Source organism: Sciurus carolinensis, chromosome 7 (genome assembly GCF_902686445.1).
Source record: "Sciurus carolinensis chromosome 7, mSciCar1.2, whole genome shotgun sequence".
NCBI lineage: Eukaryota > Metazoa > Chordata > Mammalia > Rodentia > Sciuridae > Sciurus > Sciurus carolinensis.
In genome coordinates this window covers 88,045,613-88,052,928 of record NC_062219.1, presented here as the reverse complement: position 1 = coordinate 88,052,928, position 7,316 = coordinate 88,045,613, and the positions used below count along the sequence as shown (strand labels likewise).

The window sequence follows — 7,316 nt, the reverse complement described above, 5'->3', positions numbered from 1 at the left end:
GGATTCAATTTCCTTAAAATCTTCAAACTCTGAGCACCACATCACCCACTCTTCCCTGCAATCAATACAGTTTCTATGCTATGGAATAAGGATAATCAATCATTGTAATGCTTAATTTGAATTGTCAACTTGATTGAATTAAGAGATTCCAATAATTAAGAGGCTTCTGGATATTTCCATGAGGGCATGTCTAAGAATGCTTGGAATGTGGGATAGTGAACTGAAGTGGAGCCCCTCTCTAAGCGTGGGCAGTACTGCCCTATAGGATGGAATAAAAGTTGGAAGAACAAGGAAGCAGATGCAGATGCAAGCTCCACTCTTGAACAGGTTCTTGACTGTTGCTTCCATTATCTGAGGATATCGGACTCTTGCTTCTTCACTCTTCAGTGGACTCTACCAGTGATTCTCCAGGTAGTTTCCAGAAGCCTTGGTCTCGGACTAGGGTAGCACTGTTGATCTTTCTTGTTCTGGGGCTTCTGCGTCCTGGACTGTGCAGCTGCTGGTTCTTCCAGCACTCCAGCTGCAGGCGGCCATTGTGGACTATTCAACTTCTGGTCATGTAAGCCATTCTAATAAATCCCCTTTTATAATCATATGTCCTGTTGATTATGTTCCTCCAGAGAACCTTGACTAGTCAATCATCAACAATCAGGGTGATGGGCCCCAATTGAGGTCTTGTTCAAATGCAGAGACCATACCAGGAGAATAAGAGTAGAAACATCAATCAGCCTCATTAAGGCCTTTTTCATATGTGAAGACCAGAGTCTTACCTGGGGGGACAGTCCAGTCAACTCTTCTTCCCAGAGCAGCTGGGGGAAAATGGAAGGTGGGGGTGAACCCAGATGGAAGCTATCAGAAGAAGTAAAACTCAGAGGTAAAAGGACCAAGTCAATGCCTTAACATTTTTCCGTTGTCAGTTTAACAGAGATTTTTGACCAACGATTTTGACACTTTTTCTTTTTTTTTCCTTGTAAAGCATTTTACTCTTTCCAACAAATTAGGGAAAGTATTGTTTATTAGTAACAGAAAAATCCTTATTTTACAAAATAAGTGAAAAGCACCAAATAATAGGCAACAACTCTGATGAATTCCAGTGTTACTAATTTATAGTTCTTTTAAACTATACTGTAGTTTAGTATTAAAAACTTTTAAAAAGAATCCCCAAATGACCTGTAACAAGCACTGACACTACTCCTTTAATACTTCCTACATTCACACTTATATTCTGATCTAGTTCATGAAACACAAATCTTCTCTTGCAACTAAATGGATTGAGATTAAATATATAATACTATCTTTTTTGAAACAAGATTATTAATACCTAAACAGAGTAGAACATAAATGTTACTAAATGAAGAACCAACCATTCCTCTTTTTTTTTATTTTAAATGCTTCAAATGTTCAACAACAGCTTAAGGACTTTTTGGTAAAGACTAATGTATAGCCCATTTTTCTTTTATGAGAGAAATATATGAACAGTACCCTCAATTATACCCCTGCAAATAGGCCATTTTCTTAGAGAAGGGACGCATTCCTGTGTACTACCAGACGGCCAAAAAGAGTGAACACAATAGAAACATCTCTGTCCATACATACTTTACAGGTTCTTTCTTCTTGTAATCTCCTCAATCTTCTTCTAGTGACAGACCTGAAACATCTTCTGTTGGAATATGCTTCATATTCTTTTCCACATAATGTAGACTCAATTTCTTTTAGACAGTTTTCGAAGATGTTGGCCGCAGCATTTCCTTTAACTAAAATGGTACCAATCAGTTATCTTGCTGGTATCTGTATCCAATCAGTTCTCTGTAAAAGTATCTGTTTTTTGTTTAATAATATCATATTCCTGTTTATTAATTATATTGCCCTTCAAAAGATTATCCAGGATAGGAAGGACACATGTCAATTGTTGAAAGAGAGCCATTCTATTCTTCCGTATTAATGACAAATCATTTGATGCCATTTCTTCAGCTTGTTCTTCCTTCTCTTCTTTCATCTTCAGCATCAAGAAGTGCTGACACAATATCATGAAGTGTTTTATACTTCTCTCCAGTGGTTAGGATTTTATTTTGCACTGTCTGTTTTGCCAGACTTCTACTAAAGCCCATTTCCAAAGCAGATTTAACCATAGGTATATTCATCATATGGCATCTTTTTAAGAACTTTCTCCAGGTCCCAAATGAACAATTGGTTCAGCATTTTCTTTTCCAGGAGTGTGTGAAGTTGACACCAGCTGTTCAAGAAGATGAGGCTATCTAGCTTGAATCTCATCAACAAACTTTTATCCTTTCATGCATATCAAGAACTCACAGCTCGGAAACCACTTGGCATATTCTACCTATAGATCATCTCCAGAGTCCCAACACCTCAAGCCACCATCCCAGCAAAGGCATTTGACATCATTGTTGTGATCCACATAATAAAAACCAGCACTCCCAAGCTGCTCAGGTTGAACTGGAACACTAGATGGCCAGTACATAAATGTTCTCATTCAAGCTATATGTGTCTGCATGCTCAGATTTGAAATACTAAACCTCAGCATTTCTAGAGAATTTTCCAAAAATTGACAGTTGGAGAAATGTTTCCTGTGTTCTGACACAGCATCATTCTTTGCTTCCCAGTTACTTGGCTTCCCACCATAGGTAAAGCAGACTACCTTATCTCAAGGTCCTATGTAGTAAAAGTCACCTCTCACCAATTCCAATGGTGACAAAAAGGTTAATGACATCGTATTATAAGTAAGAAATATGGCTTCTTCAGTACTCACTGCCTAACTGTAGGGGTTCGTCCTCAAAGGAGAGAAGTCTTCAACAGCCCTGGAATTAAGAGGATTTGGTGAAAGGTTGGAATAAGAATCACCAAATGAGCCACTATGTTCCAAACTGGGAGATAATGAATGTGAAAAACTGTTTCTCATTGGAGAGGTATTTTTAGAAGTAGATTGCAGACTAGCTGAAACCAGAGTCTGAATAAAGCTACAGCTAGGATATAGCTGTTTATGCTTTACAATAGAATTGTCTCCTTATTTCCAGTTACCCAGCATCAGGCTACAACAGAAGCATCTGATTTTGTCATTCACACCAGTGTAACAGAAACCAGCATGAGCAAGACTCCTTTCTGAAACAGGAACACAGATGAGGAAGGTTGAATATATAGAGATTCTGTAGAGCTCACATGAAAAGTCATACTTTATTGTTTGTTTGTTGCCCTTTGTCCAATTTGACAGGATTGTGTTATCTTCCATTACACTCCTTATTTTTTGATGCAAAGGGTCTTAGATAACTCTTTGGAGATGGTTTTGTGCCTGAGTAGGTAGAAGTACTTTCTGATGGCTAAAACTTTCACATAAAATTTCTCTTGTCACTTTTTTTTACACACAAAAAAAGTTTTTTTTTTACTCCTATTTAGTTGAACAACTACACCCTCTTTACTAGATTTATATCTGAGTTTAAACTCAGATGGGATGAATATCTCTCCTAAATTACCAAAATACTTTTGAGCACTTTGGGATTATATTAACACTTTTAAGTAACCCACATGCTATTTGCTCACAATTTCTTATAATAACTGACTTAAAGACCTGAAAAAAGTTTATGCACTTCTAAAAATATTAGAACTTTTTTTTTTCAAAGAAGTTTATATTCTCAAAATTCTAGGTAACTACAGAATACCTAAATAATGCCTTTAATTTGCTTTTAGTTACAAGTTATGAAGACTAGATATTAGGACAATTAAAGATTATGCCACAAAAGTAGAGTTAAATGTAGGGTTTTTTTGCCTTTACAAGCACTTTACCATGACATCCAAAATAATCCCATCTTATTCTAGCAAATAAGAATAATTAAAATCTTCAAAGGGTCACATTATTTAAAAGTTATTTTCAGTTTATCACAGAATTGACTTAAGTGGGTAATATTAGCTTCAGCTAACAACTTTTGGGGAAGCCAACACCCAAAGCTTTATTGTACCTCTGCCTGTTATATATAATGTCAAATTAATTTTGTTTAAAGCTCATGAACTGTTAACTCTTCTACCTTTGCTAAACATTATATTTGTTTCTACTTCCTGCAGTACCATGTTGTCTTTCTTCCTAACTCTGCATCTCTTTATTTTACCTGGTCAACTAATGGTATTTTCTCCCTAAACTTAGCCATAAAATTTCCACAGCAAACACTGTCTATATTGCATTAAAAAATTTAAATAAACTGACCATCATTTAAGGATCATTCAGATATGGTATCGTCATGTTGTAATTTATGGATGAACCAATTTATCAAGAGACAGCTCTTTTGTTATCACGAACGTCTAACAACATATTACCAGTTGAATTACTATTTACACAGACTGTACCAGAATTTACTAACTTTCTTTCTGAAAACTCAATATTTTAAAAATGTGATTCATACACAAAATTACACTTCATAAAATTCAAATTTTATTCCTTTGTAAAACTTTATACTCTCCATAATGAGATTCATTTCTGCAGGGGTAAAATATGAGTAGGGGGGAACTCTTCAGGACTGTAACTCACAGTACTGGCACTGAAAGCATGAAAGCAAGGTGGGGGCTCAGAGGCTTCCCTCAGACCAGGGAAGCAACAGCATCCACCTGAATCAGAGCCTTCTGACCAGCGCCGCTGTGTTCTCTTTTTCAGTGCCTCTGTAACATAGATTTTGTTCAATGTTCATACCCCAAAACCAAATAAGTCTCTAGACTAGCACACAAAAATGGAATTTTCCTGCTATCAGTTTCACTCCCACATGGTCTCTTCTCACTTAAATATTATTTAATTCTACTCTGTTTACTCTTCCCTTCCATTTCTCTTGGATTTTATTCTTCAAATTTGCAAGACAAGAACCCAGAAAGAAACTGGTAAAACAGAGACTCTAAGTCGCAGCTCAAAACTCTTGTTTCACCATCAAGTCAAAAGGTAAAACTGGATAGGACTCTGAAAACTTCCTTGTGACCCCCAATAAAACTGGAGGGTGGGAAGGGTGTGCCATCCTTTTTTCTGAGGACCTGCTCTCCTTTGAGAGCATCCTTTTTCTTATCCTTCTAATAAACTCATCCCTGCTACTCTGAGCAATAGGTCTGAAATATTTGTCATGATCACAAGAATAGGGCCACAAAGGAGCTCTGCAGCTGCCTTGACTCAGCATGGACCCAAACCCTGTAACAAACTCAGTGACTAAAAAGGGAAACCAAGTAATGGTGATTTGGGGGAAACAATTAAGAAAATAGAAGTTAGTCTTCTTTAAACAATTCAAGAATCTGTTCAATTGCTATCAATTTTTAAAAATGATTTTCTACAATAAATATTCATTAGTATCAAAAAAGTATGCTTAATTTAATTCATAATTTTATTTTCATCTAGAAGAATTTAGTTTAGTTGAGATTTTCAATCAAGTTACAAAAATATCCAAGAAAGATACAGGGATGCCAATCTGAATATTCCTTAAAAATCAGATCAGACCTAAAAGGTTATTAAATGTGTATATGTATTACCTCCAAGGCCCCACATCAAGTTTAAATTTAGGGCTACAGATATCTCTGTTAAATCAGATTTTTGGAATATTTTTGTTTTCTATATTATAGTTTTAGGAGAAAGGAGTACATTATCAAAGGGATTCTATTGATAATTTTCAGAGGAAGTTCTAGCACCATTACTCATTAAGCTAACTGCCCCATCATATCGAAAGGTAAAGATTGCTGAAGGCTATTTAAAGCAGTAATGTTATAGCATATGAATGTCCAAACATCCATAAAATATTCAGCTGTCTCAGTTTACTATTCTTTTTCAGTCAGGAGCAAGAAAACAACTTGTCTTAAAAGGTATCTCAATAGTTAGAGTTATAACAAAAACAAAAGTTTGATCTGACTTGTAAGTTGCTTTTCTCATGAAGTAAGAATTTTGTGACCATATGTGAAATATAAATGAAACCCGCAATCTTTGATTTCAAACCACTTTACTGGAAAAGGGGGATTCTTTCTCCAGGTATTTTCGAGGAGCTCATAGAAATGTTCCCTATCTGTAGATTTTGTAGCTGCCCTAAACCTGAAGAATGCCCTCCAACACTGAGAAATCCCTTTGCTTTCTGAGGCGTTTTCCCCATTCATTCCACAAATCAGCAAACTGACCCCATGGAGACCAGCATTCGGCAGTGCTTCTTGACTGAGTTTGTATACTCTCTGCCTCCACCTTGTCTAATTTATCTTGACAGCACTTATCACTGTCTGACCTGATTTAACTATTTGTTTATGATCTGTCTTCCAGCTCAGTATGGAAAAACTAAGAAGGCATTGATTTTTCTTGTCACTGTTTTGTCCATTGCTTCAACCCAGAACACAGAAGAGTGCAGGATACATAGAAGTCATTCAATACTTTTTGAATAAATGAATAAAAAAACTTTGGTGAGTTCTGCTAGTGAGTAGTCATTCATTCAGCTTTATTAAGTATCTGGGAAGAAGCAGAAAGCTAGCTGAAGTGATTTAGCTTTTATGGCATTCTGAGTAAATGCCAATGAATGCTTAATATTTACTTTTACTACTTAAAATATATTGTTTTCTTAAGCATTTTCTAGAGCTTAACTTTTTGTTGCCTTTTTCCTAATTCTTTGTCAAGGCCCTAATTGAAAGATCTGAATCCTTAATATTATAATCTTAATCTCTCTAAATAAAATATTTTATTTCACTTATCATTTGGCAATGTTATTATCACTTATCATCATAGGCAATCCATTACCAAAGTGGAAACATTCAACAAAGCTGAACTCTGGGGGTTCAATTACATTTATCCCTCATAGGACACCAAACAGTATTTTTATAAAGGGCAAAGTACTATTAAAAATTGTCAAGTTAAAGCTTCTGATTATCATTTTAGCAGATATAATGAACATTCTTTCCTAAATTGGCATTTATTTAGTATGAGGTTTTATTTTATTTATCATATATATATAATTTTTATATTTAAATAATTTTTAAAAATATATATATAATTTTGGGGGGGATGGATTGAACTCAGAGGCACTCAACCACTGAGACACATCCCCAGCCCTATTTTGTATTTTATTTAGAGATAGGGTCTCACTGAGTTCCTTAGCACCTCATTGTTGCTGAGGCTGACTTTGAACTTGCGATCCTCCTGCCTCAGGCTCCCGAGCCACTGGGATTATAGGCATTTGCCACTGCGCCCGGCTCATATATTATAAGAATTATGATGAAGCAGAATAATGTACCTAGGAGTACCTATGGCATAAATTTGTGGTTTCTTGAAAGAGAAAACCAAAAAATCCCTATAAACTCACTCAGGTCAAAAA

At 35.7% G+C, this 7,316-nt stretch overlaps 1 pseudogene; it reads right to left on the bottom strand.

Moving 5' to 3' along the window:
• Window positions 1-1,456: 1,456 nt before the first annotated feature.
• On the bottom strand, window positions 1,457-6,329 carry LOC124989766 (baculoviral IAP repeat-containing protein 2-like; annotated as a pseudogene).
• Between the last annotated feature and the right edge of the window lie 987 nt (window positions 6,330-7,316).